This window comes from Tympanuchus pallidicinctus, unplaced genomic scaffold (genome assembly GCF_026119805.1).
Source record: "Tympanuchus pallidicinctus isolate F22 unplaced genomic scaffold, pur_lepc_1.0 scaffold7, whole genome shotgun sequence".
Taxonomy (NCBI): domain Eukaryota; kingdom Metazoa; phylum Chordata; class Aves; order Galliformes; family Phasianidae; genus Tympanuchus; species Tympanuchus pallidicinctus.
In genome coordinates this window covers 9,429,074-9,443,835 of record NW_026294791.1, presented here as the reverse complement: position 1 = coordinate 9,443,835, position 14,762 = coordinate 9,429,074, and the positions used below count along the sequence as shown (strand labels likewise).

The following is a 14,762-nucleotide window of genomic DNA, read 5'->3' as shown; positions in this document are numbered from 1 at the left end:
TGCCAGGAAATCACACTCATCTGTTCCTCCCTCACTGGAGGGACCAAGCAGAGCCCTGTGAGGTGAGAGCAGCACCCCGCAGGATTTTGTTTTCATCTCCATTTGAACTATACAAAAAATGTGGGTACCTTTTCCAAAAGCTCTCGTAAAATATTTTGGGTCAGAATTCTGATTCAAATACGAACTCAGCCCCTCTGATCTGCTACCAAACACCAAAACAACACGCCCGCAGAATCATTTTCAAGCACTCTGAACTCAGTTATTTCCATTCCATTCCATTCTCTCCCTTTTTTCCTGATTCTGTTTGTAATTCTGTGAAGGCCGCATTTACCTCCCAGCCAATGCTCCTCTGAAGCCAGATGATTATTAATTATATTTATTTACTTATACAATCCCATAGGCATACGCAGCACTTCACAAATACTGCCCTGGGTCACTCCCTGGTGCAGGGATCTCAAAGCAAAGGTAAGCAGATCCTCCTTGATAAATGGGAGCTAAGAGCAGCCCGACATTAGACATCTATTTCCACGCATGCAACCAGCACCACAGATAATCCACATCCCATTAACAGGACTGGGAATAAGTCCTTGGGTAACTCACACTGTGCATAACTGCAGGATACTCAAGCCAGGGGGAAGCAAAGCAGGGAGGTGCTATGGGACAGCACTCAGGGTACAGCAGGCTGGGGCATGGAGATGCTGTGTGCTCCCTGCACTGGAACATGCCAAGCTGATGTATGGATCCAAGTGGGCTCAACGATGCCCCATCATTTATTCACAGGAAGCACTCAGCAGCATTCAGCAGACACCTTACAGGGGCTGGCAGTGCCATGTTCCCTGTCCTTTCTGCCATGTCGATGCCATGACCCATCTGGTGTCTTTAAACGTTTAACACGCTAACTGTAATTTTAATATTCATGTATACCACGCAGGGAGAAAGTACTTCCTTTCGAAATAATCCTCCCAGGAGCAAAGACACGGGGTGGGCTGAGGAGATATTGAAGGATGGGGATGGGAAGTGGAGGGAGCAGGACCCCTATGCACAGCAGCCCGCGGATTGAGGCTGACCCCTGACATCCTTGCAACAGAGAAAATGACTCTGCGACAGCAAAAGCATCTTCTTCCCCTCGTCATGTCAACCGCATGCCCAACATAAGCATTTCCCTCGAACCCACCTCATTCTGCTGCTTCCATGATGAGATGTCAGGGTTTTATATTACTTTGTGTGTTGGAAGGAAAAAGGAGGTCGAGCCTGCAGCTAAGTGGGATTTGAAACAGAGCTTAAAGTGTCCTTGGTACCACACCGTCCTACGGCTTTGGGGCTGAGAGTGCCTTTGGGGCAGCGGGTCCTGGCCATCCCATATTATTGCTTGCAAGCTACAGGAAGGAGGGGAGCAGGAAATATCTTGCTGGGATTCCTTGCCATGCAAACTCACCAGCGCGATGAAAGGGCAAATGAACATCATCCAGGCCAAACCACACAGCTTGGCTGGGGCTGAAAACACATACATAGGAGTAGGTAAGGAGCAGGAGGGCGAGGAGGAAAGCTGGTCCCCCAGCACTCTGCAGCACAGCATCCCCTGCAGCCTGGCCGCGGCAGGCAAGGAATTTCCCCCATGCCGCACCAGCCCAGGTGCAATGTGTCCCTGTTAAGCAGTTTAGTCAGCAGGGCTGCTGCATTCACAGCTTTTCAAGTGTTTTTAAATCACTTACAAAAGCGGGATTAAACGATCAGGAATTCCATTTAATAGGACAAATAAAGAAATAACAATCTGCTCCATCGGCCCTGCGAAAGGCAGGTTTGATTTAAGGGGAAAAAAAACGTTAAAAAAAAAGTATAAAAGAGGGAAAGAAAAAAAGGAAAGGGGGGTGGAAAAAAAGGATAATGTGTGTTTACTCAAGCAAAGAAAAAAATATTTAAGTGATGTAGGAGAGAAGATTGCGGTAACTAGTGAAGAATAACATCGTCTGCTTTGCTGTCAAATCACACAAGAATTTCAGTAATAGATTCTCATTCTGACACTCAATTCAATTCGAAGGTGATCCTGCTTTATCCCAACACATCAAATATTAAACACTCGTATTAGCCAGGGTGCCGTCGCTTTTCCCGGCTTAGACGCGGCAGGAAGCTTTTCCCCTACTTTCTCTCACCCGCTATAATATTCTCAATGTTATCTAAACATGCCTTCATACACTGGGGTTCTTTATCAATCCCATTTGGGAAGGGAGGGGGGTACTTAAAACGGTATTAGTTTGGGGGGCTTTTATTATTATTATTTCCAAAGCTTTTCAATTTGGTGTGGAAACAGCTTAGAAAAAAAGGAGGAGGGAGGGGAGGTGGCGAGAGAGGGAGACGGAGCGCGAGAGCGAGGGAAAGTATAAGAAAGGGAAAAGCAGCCAGCAGCTCTTGTTTGACTGATGCCTTTCAACAAGGGCAGTCTAGCTTGTCAAAGCCCGGGCTCGAGATGAATTGGCATATCTATTCAGCCTGCCTCTGGATGTCATGCAATACAGTTTCATATTCCCAGATAAGGCATGATAAGCAATTGCTGCCCTGACACCGACTCCATCCATCCCTGCCTTTCTCTGCGTGCGCCTGGCTGACTTACGGGGCTCTGCGTTGCATTTGCATCAATACAGCAGCAAGAGGGGCTGCAGAACTCACCAGTAACCCCCAGCCAGCACCCTGTATTGTTGGAACTGCTTCCCACAGATCCCAGCCTGCAGCCTGTGTGTTTTCTCCTTGCTGGAGCAAGCAGCCCATGCCATCAGACTGCTGTTCACGAGAGCATCGTAGTGCACACACACGGTGCACGCACCCTGAAACTGTAGTACTGCTGATGTTGCAGCACTGCTTGGACATATAGCCTGGGGAACCTGCAGCTGGGCTCTGACACTGTCCAGGGAGAGCCACCACGTGCCCAAACGCCCTGCAGCACAAGCAGGTAAGGCTTTCCTGATTCACAAAGGGAAACTGAGGCACATGGGCCTTCCCATCCAGAGGTGTGCCCGAGCAGTCTGTCTGCCCACAACCCAGCAATAGCATGCACATTCACTGCTCTAACTCAGTTTCAGGAGGAGCAGGATGGATCCAACCCACAGCCCTGCAGGATTAGCAGGCGCTGGGGCTTGTGCAAGGCCTGCAAGCCTGGCTCCACCATGTCAAAGTGCCAAGCAGTTTAGGCTTCACGTTCCCATGTGTTTGAACAAGTCTCTGCCTTGCTCCCAGGCTGAGGATTATCCCGGATAAAATGTTCTCAGCTGCTGTGTGCTCTGCGGATGGTGACGTGCTGGGTTAAGGCCTCTGGGACCTGGGTCCAAGCCTTGGGTTTGGGTTCAAGAGAAACAAAGCCACGGCTCTGGGTGACTGCAGGGCTGGGAAATAGGACTGTGCACACAATTGGGGAGCAGCAATGCTGGAGGTGGGCTAGGTGAGGAATATGACATGAAGCCAAACCCAGCAACGTCTTCACCCACAGTCACATCCCCTTCCAGGTGGCTGAGCAGGGACCAGTCAGATTCTCCTCGGCTGCTCCTGGGTAAATGGGAGCCGAGGCGGGGAAGAAGCCTGCAGTGGGGCTGGGACACAGGCACAGGCTGGCACTACCCTGAAATCAGACCGTCAGCCGCTGCAGATGTGAGCAAAGAGATGAGTGGAGCACTCTGCACACACATCTCCCTCCATGGATTTCACAGATCACAAGCCACCAAAGAGCTGCTGCTTGGCCGTGTTGCACGAAGCCACTGTTCACCACCTCATTCTCCTCCTCCAGCCCCCAAACACACATCCCCATGATCGAACCCCACACCCTGCCAAAGCAGAGCTGGCTCCAGGTTCGCTGTCAAAACACCCAATCCCTTTCGAAGGGGGAATTTTTCCCCCTCAATTTCTATTTTTACACACACGCACGCTTGTCTCTTCCTCGCTCACTGTTTAATTTCCGTGTGAGAGGGAAGCAGGTGCCCGTGCTCCCGTGAGCTCTCCCTTCTCGAGGCTTTTTTTTTCCCTTCTTGGATCCTGCCCCATTAGTTTAGTGCCCAGCCATCTGCGACGTCTCCTGTAATGCTGTCCCCCTTGTGTACCAGGGAGCTTTTCCATTAGCGCCTTTAATATTCTGACACCTTAGCAGAGGCTGCTATTACATTCAAACACTGATCGCCCTGTGAAATTACATCGCAGGGCTTGCTAAAATGGAATTGTGTATAATCAGGCTCCTCCATGCACTGTCAGTCCCATCACAAATACAACGTAAAGCAGGCTTATGGATGGGCTTAGCAGCTGCTACAAGTGTATTTTTTTTTAATAGATGAAGTATCCCTTATTTAAAGCATTTCCTTAAGAAAAAAAAAAAAAAAAACACCAAGAAAAAACCAACAAACAGTGAAAGACAAATCAACAGCTGCTGCACTATGTTAACCATATCGCTGGTCTCTTAAAAACATGTTATTTACTAAGGTAGCTATCTGCTTATCTATAACTATATCAAACAGAGAAGGAGGATGAGATAAAGATAGTTAGTTAAACAGACAGCCGAGAAGATATCTGCCACTGGGAAATAATAGCTAAATAAAAAGTGCCATTATGTACTGCTGGGGAGGAGGAGAGGGGGGACCCAGCGCTCTCCCTGCACTGCTCCACAGCACGGTGCTGCCTTCAGAGGCTCCAGTTTGCAGGGGCAGCCGTGCCCCACACACAGCCCTAAAGCTCCATATGGTTGTGTCTGACAAACGTGGACCGGTTCCCCAGCTGTTTTCTGTTTCAACTAAGGCCATAATGGGTTATGACAAAAGTATTTCAGGTGGATGCAGGAATGGTGCGTCAGAGAAATGAGCTCTCCAGCTCTGAGCTGAAAACACTGCCCCTCACCATGCCCTAAAGGTTATGCTGTCTGTCTGCTGTGAGATGTGACAGCACATCGCCTGAGGGAGATTTCCTGAGGCGCTCTGACCCTTTTGCCATCTCCTCCGAGAAGCTTTTGCAGAAACATGAGGCTGCAGCTCATTTCCACACACCTGGTGGGAGCCAGCCCGGATCAAATGTGGTGGGAGCAGGCGCTGGGAATCGGCCTGGGGAACAAACTAACACTCTCACATTTCCCTTCATCCTAAATCAGGATGGAAAAGCCAAAATATTGTAACATTTCACTGTGTGGGAATGGTTCTGCTTGGGAAACTCAAAGCAAAACCCAGCGACAGAAATGCTGCCCTCTGCAAGGAGCAATCTATTCTGGCGCGAGCACTGATGTGACATTTTGACTCCAGCTTTCCCAGTGCAAAACAAAGCCATTTGTCCACAGCAGACATGCACACAAGTGCTCTGGGTGCTTTCGGAGGGCCATATCCATTGATGGTCATGCTACTGGGCACAAACACGCCAGAAATCATACAATCACAGAATGGTGTGGGTTGCAAGGGTCCTTAAAGCCCAGCCAGTTCCAAACCCCCTGCCGTGGACTGGCTGTGACCCACCAGATCAGGCTGCCCAGGACCCCATCCCTCCTGGCCTTGAAATAAGGAAGTCTGGGACTGTGGAGGCCCAAGGACAAGTATTTTGTTCTTACAACTCAGGCCCTGTCAGATGGGAAAGAAGCAGGAGACTGATTGATCCTGCAGGTCCTTCTCACCAGAGGGGCATGGAAACCTGCGCCCTGCAGCTCCTTACCTCCTCTTCCCAGACAGCAGACTTGCAGAAACAGAAAGCAGCCTTCACATTTGAAATGAGTTTAAACTATAAGAGGGTAGATTTAGACTAGATATGAGGAACAAGCTTTGTATAATAAGAGTGGTGGTGAGGAACTGGCACAGGCTGCCCAGAAAGGTGTTCCTGGAGACAGCCAAGGTCAGGCTGAGCACCTGAATGTAGGTGCCCCTCTTCATTGGAGTTGGACTGGATGGCTCTTGAGGGTCCCTTCCAAGTCAAACGATTGTATGATTTGGCCCAGCACCAACTCAACAGAACTATGGGACCTATGAGCTGCAAGAACTGAATGAAGTTTCTCAGCACTCCCCCAGGACATGAAGCCACTCAAAGGAGACAGAGCTAGAACAGCAAGAGAAAGAGGGGAGACTACAAGGCAGAAGGCACCAGGGAAAAGATCAGTAAGGATTAAGAGGGCAGTGGCCACATCCCTTGCCCACGCAGGAGGCCTCATGGCAGCGGGGAGGGAGAGGTGAGTTAACAAGGCACTGCCTGCGGACGACACCTGTCTGATCAAAGGCAGAACTCACCCTGGATCACCTGCACAGCAGCTCTTCCCCTGTCTGTTGACTCAGGTCAGAGTTACAGCTGGGGAGGTGAAAGCAGAGGGGGCTCTAAGAGCGCTGATGGGTGCAAGCAGGCGGCAGGCGGGGGCCCTGCAGTGTGGGAGGCAGAAATGATGCTCCCTGCTTTTGACAGAACAGCAAACAGCGACGATTTTACTGTTCCACTTTTAACTTGCAACATCTTTTTCTTTTCAGGACAAGGGGTGCAGGAGGCAGAGGCGATGTGAGGACGGGGCACAGCCAGGTCCCTCTCACCCCTCCTGAGTGCCAGCAAGCCATGCGAGCACATCCGCCTGCCCTGTGCACCCCAGAGAGCTGGCAAACGAGCTCCAAACCAGCCCACTGCTTGTAATCGCAGCCAGCCAGTGTGTGTGTTACGCTTGAGTTGATGGCTGGTGTTAAATTCAATGCCTTGAGTATTGATTTCCTCGCACATCCAGGACTTTGTTAAAGGGTTAGCCGTGAACTGAGATCAAAGGGAGGTTAACTCGTTTCTCATAAGTGGTAAAGCAGACCTCTAGCAAAACTGGGCTCCAGGTCCCCTCCGCAGAGGATGCTCTCTGCATGTTGTTAGCTCTCCCGGTCGTCTCGAAAGCCAGATAAAGCCACAAAGCTGCCTCAAAGCAGGGAGATAAAATGATCCTGACAACTTCGCATGGAGCCAAAGCTATTATGAGTGCACACTGGGGACCGGCAGCAGGGGTCAGCAGGGGATCTGTCCCCACTCCACAAGGAACCGGTCGCCTCACCTAACCCAAATGGCAAGCCAAATCCGTGCCACTGAGGATCATGAGAAAGGGGAGCACTCCCAGAACTGGAGCTGTCTCGCTCTGCAGGCACACAGCACCCTCCTGGCCACGGCCAGGTGACAAGGACACTTCCCCTTGAGCCACTGCTGCCATCTTAACCTCTGGGGCACTCATTTGCTTCATTTTACTTTGCTCCTTTCTAGTTTTTCCCTGCTCATATTCATTCCTTGCACCCACATCATTCTGTTTTGCCAAGGCAGTAAGAGTTAAGTGCACAAATAAGAGGACTGCAATGGGGCTTTGGCTTTTCCTCCTTAATTTTTAAGGTATAGGAGGCAATCTGGAACAGTTATCACTACCACTAATAAACGCCCAGAGGCACCAAGAAAGAAGCACCCATTTCAGATCAACATCTGTCAGCACTAAGAGGTGAAATCTCAAAAATACCTGAGGTACTCAAGAGATTGGACTGCACCTCCAGAGAGGCTTAAGCACCCAAGTCACTTGTCCCTTACGTCATCTGGGCACCAGTGCTGGCCCTCAGCCCCTCTCCTCTCCCAGCAGTCAAACAGCTTCAGCTGCAGGCAGTGCAGCATGTTCTGCCACCCTTGCCAAAATAAAAAGTGAGCCCCCAAATGGCGATGTTGCTAGTGTCATTTCCTTTGTGCTGCTGCAACATCTGTAGGGCAAGAACCCCAACACAGCCTCCCTAGGTGATGAAACCCTCAGTTTTGCTCCTGAGAACAGAACCACAGAATCAGAATATCCCATGTTGGAAGGGACCATAAGGGACACCGAGTTCAGCTCATGGCCAGGGTTCTCTGTGTGGGATCAACAGACATTCATCCACCCCTCCTCCCAGATCCCTGCCACCCAGCACGCCCCTGGCAGCTGATTTGTTTTAAAGCAAAAGGTTTATATCAGAGTACTTAGGGAATATCAGTACCCAGCATACCAAGTGCTGAAGATTTCACTTAAACTCTCAGCATCTGTGTATCTCAACTAAATTAAGCTATTTGCTATAAAAGAGCACAATGACAGTAATGGAATAATAACAGCATTAATAAAACACAACAATCCTCGAATGAGAAGCGGACGCATCAGCTAGCTGCAACCAAGAGAAGAAGGCTATTTTAAAATCACACACAAAAACCATCTGGGGGTGGAGAAAACCAACAAAAGCTCCGAAACTCAGAGGTCAGACTGAAATTATGTTTCTAACCTCGAAAGAAAGATGCTTGCCAGAGCCTTCCCAGCCACAGCACTCCCACACCAGCTGGAAATGAATTTCCACAGCTCCTGGCAAAGCAAAGGCTCACAACAGGAACACTGACCATTTCCAGTGGGGCAGAACTGGATGCCTATCTGAAGCAGGAGCGCCCCTGAAGCATCAACAGGGTTTGTTGCCCAGCTCCTGGGACAGATGCAAGGGGCAATGCAGTGCCAAATGCATGAAGCCAGCTGCCTGCACACCATTATGCAAACATCCAGATGTCTCCACGCTGCCATTTCCTTCTCAGTTGGAAAATTCTTTCTCCTTTGTTTTAGATGAGGTTCAGGATAAGCACAGCACCTTGTTACTTGAGCCCCATTTTGCAGGTTGCACCATTTCAGGGCTAGGCATAAGCCAAGCCCCAAGCGCCCCAACTTCTCTGAAGGTAATGTCCTGTCACTGGAGCCCATTACCGGGGAAGGGGACTTCAATTCCTGCAGATCCTGCCAAGGACGACGCGGTACGGACAGATATCTGCTGTTCTCTGTGACATCAGAAAAGGCCTCCCCAACACCTGAGTGCAGGTTCCTACAAGTCCTCCTCCCTGTCTCCTTGGCTGCTCTATCAACTGCCCTGTCAACGTGGCTGACCTACCTTTTCCAGCTGCTCCATCACCATGGTCCTAACCTGACCCTTTCTCAATTCCCATGGAGAAAAACCCAAGGCAGAAGCTGCCCAAAATCTGAGCAGGCTGCAAGATTCTTTGTTTTCATTACGATTTCCTCTCCTGATGCTTTTTTTAAAGGCATTTCTGTTCTACCCCTCAGAGGTGCTCCTGTGATTGAATGAAACACGACCCCAGGCTCCAATAAGTGTATTTCAATTACATCTGTCACCACGTAACAATGTAATGATATATCATGTGATATTAAATCCATGGTAATCATATCAGCGATTTTTTTAATAGTGCACTAATCACATTATTACATCTCAATAATTAACAACAGAAGGCCTAAAAATCTGGATACAAAGAGGGAAGCTCGGAGAGTCCCAGCTCTTGCCTGGAAGAGGAGCAGAGCAGAGCAGGATGGTGAGGGAGATGATGTCAGGGCATGGCATGGCTACGGGCAGAGTGCTGGGCACGGGGATCCCGAGCCACTCCATCCCCACTGCACTTCAGCTCCCTTCCTGTTGCAGCCCGCTCAATCTTGGAGTTTCCACATCACAAGCTGATCTGAAGAGAGCCTCATTACCTGCCTTAAATTTCCAGCCAAGCACTTAGCTCTTAAAGACGGGATTTAAGAAATATTTGACTGATCTTTTCTCTCCTCATTGAGTTGGGCTTCTCTGAACCAATTCAACCTGTGAAGTTGAAATACTGAAAGTGGGAGGGGATGGAAGTGCTGGTGATCACACTGTGCCACATGCAATATCCCTGACTCCCCACTGGCCCTTCCCAAAGGTTCAGATCCTGTCTGACCTCCCCAGCCACCACCTCCTTTCCACTGCAGGAAGGGCATGGGGGGATTATAGCTCTTCAACATTCAGACAGCACTTTCTGCCATGCCTGGAAGTGCAGACTGATTTCCTCATGTCCTCTTCCATGTACATCTTTCTCCTACCCCACCTTCTACCTCTTCTGTCCCCAGGGCTGTGCAAGACAGGCAGAACTCTGGCTGAGGCAGAGCAGTTGGACTTTCTCTCCTTCCCCCACTCTCTTCCTTCCATTTTTTTTTTTAATTTTGTCTCAGAAGCCACGATCCTTTAAAGATGTGCACGTCTCATTAGCTCTACCTTGACAATCATTACCATTGCCGCAAATGCAGGAGGAGAACTCAGCCTGAGCGTGGGGGAGTCCATTACCTCGCAGTTAAAGGAACACAGACAACTGTGGGCTGTCTGCGGCCCTGCTCCCACTTCTGGGCAGCCTCTGTATGGGCAAGACCATACCTCGGTCCTGCAGGCATAAGCAATATGCCCCTTTTCAACACTTTGCATGTTAACGTCATGCAACATCTCACTTCAGCAAAATGCTCCTGTGCTGGACCACAAGAGCCCACCCAGCTGCAAAGCAAGCAGCTAATCCAAATGGGTATGGCAGAAGCCACACACAGGCTGAGGTCCACCAGCAGGATCCTGGGGTAGGGCACAGCTTCCACGTATGAATGCTTGTCGACACCACTGCAACAGGGACAGGACCAGAGCTGTGAACATTGCATTCATCAACCAGCTTAAAAGTGCAATGTCCCCTTGTAGTGGAAACGCTAAGTCACAGCCTGAACCAGTGATAGAGCACCTGCTGGGAAGGCAGGGCCAACCCAGGGCAGCTCAGGTGTAAGCAATGCATTTGAGTGACTGGAAGGGGTGGATCCTGGCTCCATCCCTTCCCAGCCCTCATTTAAGGGCTGGCAGGGGGAGGTAAGTGTGGCTTGTTAGAGATCCCTGCTTACCTGGGGCCTTTTAAAGGTATGCAGCCTTTTTCCCTTGTTTTTGTGTCTGTGGTTGCTGTACTTGGGCTTACACTTGTTTGCTGGAGCCTGGGAGTCTGCTACTCTACTGTCATCACTGTGTTTTCCATCACACTACAGTGCCATACTTCTCTACTTGCTGGGTGTGCCCCCAGCTTTGAAGGCTTTGTAGGGTGTCATATGGACCTAAGTGAGGAATGGGCTCCAGTGGGTGAGGGTGACTGTGGTGATGGATCTTCCTGGCTGGAGTTGATGGGTCCTGTTCATTTCTCTGGATACCGCCCTGGTTCTTTGTCCCTTGCAGGCTGGGAGCTCTTCGTGCTGCTTCCTGCAAAGCCCTGGTAGGATGCAGTAACACAAGGCTGCGCTTCAGAGCTGCGCTATGAAGAAGGATCCTACCTACACACCAATGAGGCTGTCCAAGAACTTGACAGGACTCTGTTTGAAAAAGATGTTGAAAGAAATGATCTCTTTAAGTGCAATGGGAGATATTTGTCTCTGATTTACCCTTGGCTTTTTGCTCTGGTTCAGGTAGGAGCGGTGTGGGATGGCTGGCAGATCTGAGAGCATGGCACGCCCCAGCGGGCAAAGCGAGCAGTGCGGAGGAAGGCGCGAGTCAGTTTGGAGTGCTCCCCATTTATCAAACTCACGCAGCCCGCCAGCAGAGCGAGTCTTTCTATCATTACAGCTCTCAAAATCCGATTCATACCACTAATCCTGCCTTCATTCTCCCAGATTAATAACATCTCTTTCAACCTTCACAGTGTGATAAATAGACAAAGAGAGAACAAAAGGAGAAACAGAAGTGAGAGAAAGAGCCAGAGCAACTCCACATAATAAAGAGAACCAAGAAAGGGGAGAGAAAAAAAAAAAAAAAAAAGGAAAAAGAAAGGGGAAAGAAAGAAGCTGGCACACTTGACTCTGCCATTTACTTTAGCAGATTCTCCCCAAGAGCTCCCTGCAATCTTTAAAGAATGTAAAACATTGCTCAAAGAAAAGGCTCGTTAGCAACTCTGACCAGCCCAGGTTTGCTGGAGATCTTTTTGCTTCCAGCCTGGGCTCAGGCCAGCACTGAGTTTGTTGGTTCCTTTCCTGCTCCTTCCCCAGATTCAAGCACCAGTATGCATCTACTACCTCCTTGTAAAGGCTTCATGGAGGACGCTGGGGGGTACTCAGCAAGCCCAAGATGCTGGCACTGTCACGGGACCCTCACATCTGCAGAATCATTAAGGTTGGAAAAGACCATTAAGATCACTTCGTCCAGCTGTCAACTGGTCCTCACCATGTTTGATGGCCATGTCACTCAGTGCCACATTTCCACAGTTCTTAAATACTCCAGGGATGGTGGCCCATCACCTCCTGGAATATTCAGGAGTGAGGCCCACGACCCGGGCTTAGGATGGGGATGAAGAGAAAGCCACAACAGCAAGTCCAGCAGATGTGGCACTTGATGCTATTTATTTACCCAGAGTGCGTCCATCGAGCTGGAGGCAGAGGATGATAGCAAGGGAGCAGCCCTACTGCACATGGAACACTGTTGCCTGGGTGCAAGGAACAGGGTGGTGGCAGCAGATGCCCTCCTAGCACTACCCTCTTTGACAGGAGACAGCTGAACCCTAGGGCAAGCTCAGCTTGCAGCCCCATAACACAGAAAGCTAACTTCTATCCCCCCAAGCAGCACAGCCCACTCTCATGGGTGCCAGCTATGCTTCCCTCACAGTACCAAGTGCAGCCCATGCCACCACACTGAGCACAGAGGAATAACTCCAGACCAGGATGCTGCTCTATTGTGGCTCTGTATTCACAGCCCCCGTGCAGAGGCTGGGCTGGGTTGTTGGTTTTTTTTTTTTTCCCCCCTTTTCTTTTAAACTGCTCCATATTACTCCAGCTTTGAAGTACAGAAAAAAGCCACACTCAGTGTGGCTTTTTTTTTAAAGCTACCTTTATCAGAGCAAATCTTTTCCCTCTCTGCTGTGTCGCTGGAGATAGATATCAAGCAAAAAGAAAGTCTCCTCTTCTAACAATGGATTTCCCTTCCCTTCTGAACTTCAAATAGAAAACTCTTATCTACAGCCACAGTTGACCAGAAGAAAAGAAAAGAAAACAGACATATGAACTGAACCCAGGCTCTCTTTCTATTTACTCAAAAAGGTTGTGCTGGGTTCTTCACGGGGAGATGCTCTGAACATGTTTATAGCACATATTTACTCACTTCACTAGCCATCCCACTACCATGGAAATGCACCTGCTTTTTCCCCAGAATGATTCTCTTCTGAAATCCTTTCTTTGCTTGGTGAGCTGTATGTACCAAGGCCATCCAGCACAACAAAGCCTACACTGAAAGCTGGAGTCCATGAGAGCTCTTCAAACTCAGCTAGGAGCAGCAGCAGTGATGCCCCTGGCTCGTATAAACCATCCCATCCATACAGTGAGAGTTCTTTAAAATGACAGGATGGATGGCAGGTCAGAGCTCGCTGGCTCTGCTCACGCAGGATACCAGCTGAACTCCCATCTAATGTACGTCCAGGAAGCCACTGCAGCCTTAAGCCCTGCCCTTCTCCCTGGGACAGTTCTGTTTCTGCAAAAGCTGGCCCCTGTGGGGTACAAGGGGGGGATCCATCACACCCCTCCTTCCCCCCGAGCTGCCTGCTGACAGATGCTCAGTGGGATTGGCAGAGCACTGCGGAAGCGCTTTATAATTCCCGCTCCTCTCCTCCCTCCTCAGCATCTCCTGGGAGAGGCACGATGATGGACGGTGACATAAGTGACTGTTCCCAATCAAGGTAATGTAAGTAATGACAGCTGATGTGATTCCTGGAACGCGCAGGTGCCGTGCGCCTTGCAGAGCTGGCAGAGGCAGGAGGCTGGGGCAGAGCCTTGGCCAGGTGGGGGGAGAGGAGCCCCAGAGTGGCTGCACTGCCTTTGCACCCCCGCCCTTCCCTGCAGGCCACCACAGAATACCCAGAAATGGAAGCGTTAAGTCAATTGCTGGAGCCTGTCCTCTGACCCCAAGGCGGCAGGGCTGCAGCAGCCCCAGCACACGCGCACACACATGGGTTTGCAGAGGCTCACAGAGGGACAGCCTTGTGTGAGCTCCGAGCTGCATCCCTCTCCCAGAGCCTCCAAATTAGTAGGGAAATTTAACATGCAGAGAAGCAACCGATTAATAACCCAGCATTGACTTAAGAAGACCTTGAATAATACATAGCGCTTGTACACGGAAGGGGAAAAAGTCAAGTCCTTCTGCTTGTCAAGTGTATCCGCCTCCCAAGCACCGACACTCCACGAGCAAACCTAGCTGCCAGCAGCTCCAAGCTCCTCTTCACAAATGCCTTTTGCCGAGATTAATGGTCTAACTTTGTGCCAAGTTAGGCTGGCAGTTGGACAGTTCCAAGTACGGTGTTGTTTTAAAGGTAATTAGCACTGCTTGTTAATAGAGTCTCTAAAGCTGCCAAGAAGAGGATGAGCACTTGCAGCCCACAGCGCGGTGCATGCCGCTGGGTGGGTATCTGGAACCCATGAAAAAGGGTCTCACCATGAGGCCACCCCAACCTCATCTGCACCATCCCAGCAGCTCGGCCACATTGAGCTGGCCCCAAGAGATAAGACTGACAGAAGCCCAGCTACAAGCACCAGGCTCCACAGCACCACAACAGCAGATGAAGCCACAAATGATTCCCACCTGCAGCCTGATTTCAGCATCTCTGCACTGCTCCAGCAGTTGAATGGCAGCTGAGTCTCCCTTCTGTGCAGCCAGTCCATGAGATGCTGCGTGGATCTAATGCCTGCCAAGCAATTTCAGAACGGAAAGACCTAAAGAAGCACTGGGGCTGAAGCCTATGGCCAGGAGAGATGAGACCTTGTTTTTGTTCCAGTCTCACAGCCGCCTTCTAACCCATCCATGTTGTCACTACACAAAACATGTTGTGTAAATAAAAGGTCAGCAACCACATACAAAAGCATTTACACCCAGTGTGAAATACAAGGGAGAAGGTGCCAGAAGGAATCAGGATTTGTCTTTTTCAGATGTAAATGAGGGGCAGCTAGAAGCAGAGTTCCAAAGATGCAT

The 14,762-nt window shown here is 50.0% G+C and overlaps 1 protein-coding gene and 1 long non-coding RNA gene across 4 annotated transcripts in view; one reads left to right on the top strand and one right to left on the bottom strand.

The window, feature by feature from the left end:
• Positions 1 to 14,762, bottom strand: part of ERI3 (ERI1 exoribonuclease family member 3) — a 97,029-nt gene that overhangs the window by 27,971 nt on the left and 54,296 nt on the right. The gene's annotated exons all lie outside the window — the stretch shown is intronic.
• On the top strand, positions 10,568 to 11,584 carry LOC128072402 (uncharacterized). Its single transcript, XR_008202240.1, has 2 exons — positions 10,568 to 10,691; positions 10,998 to 11,584. It is a non-coding gene; the product is annotated as an uncharacterized LOC128072402 (long non-coding RNA).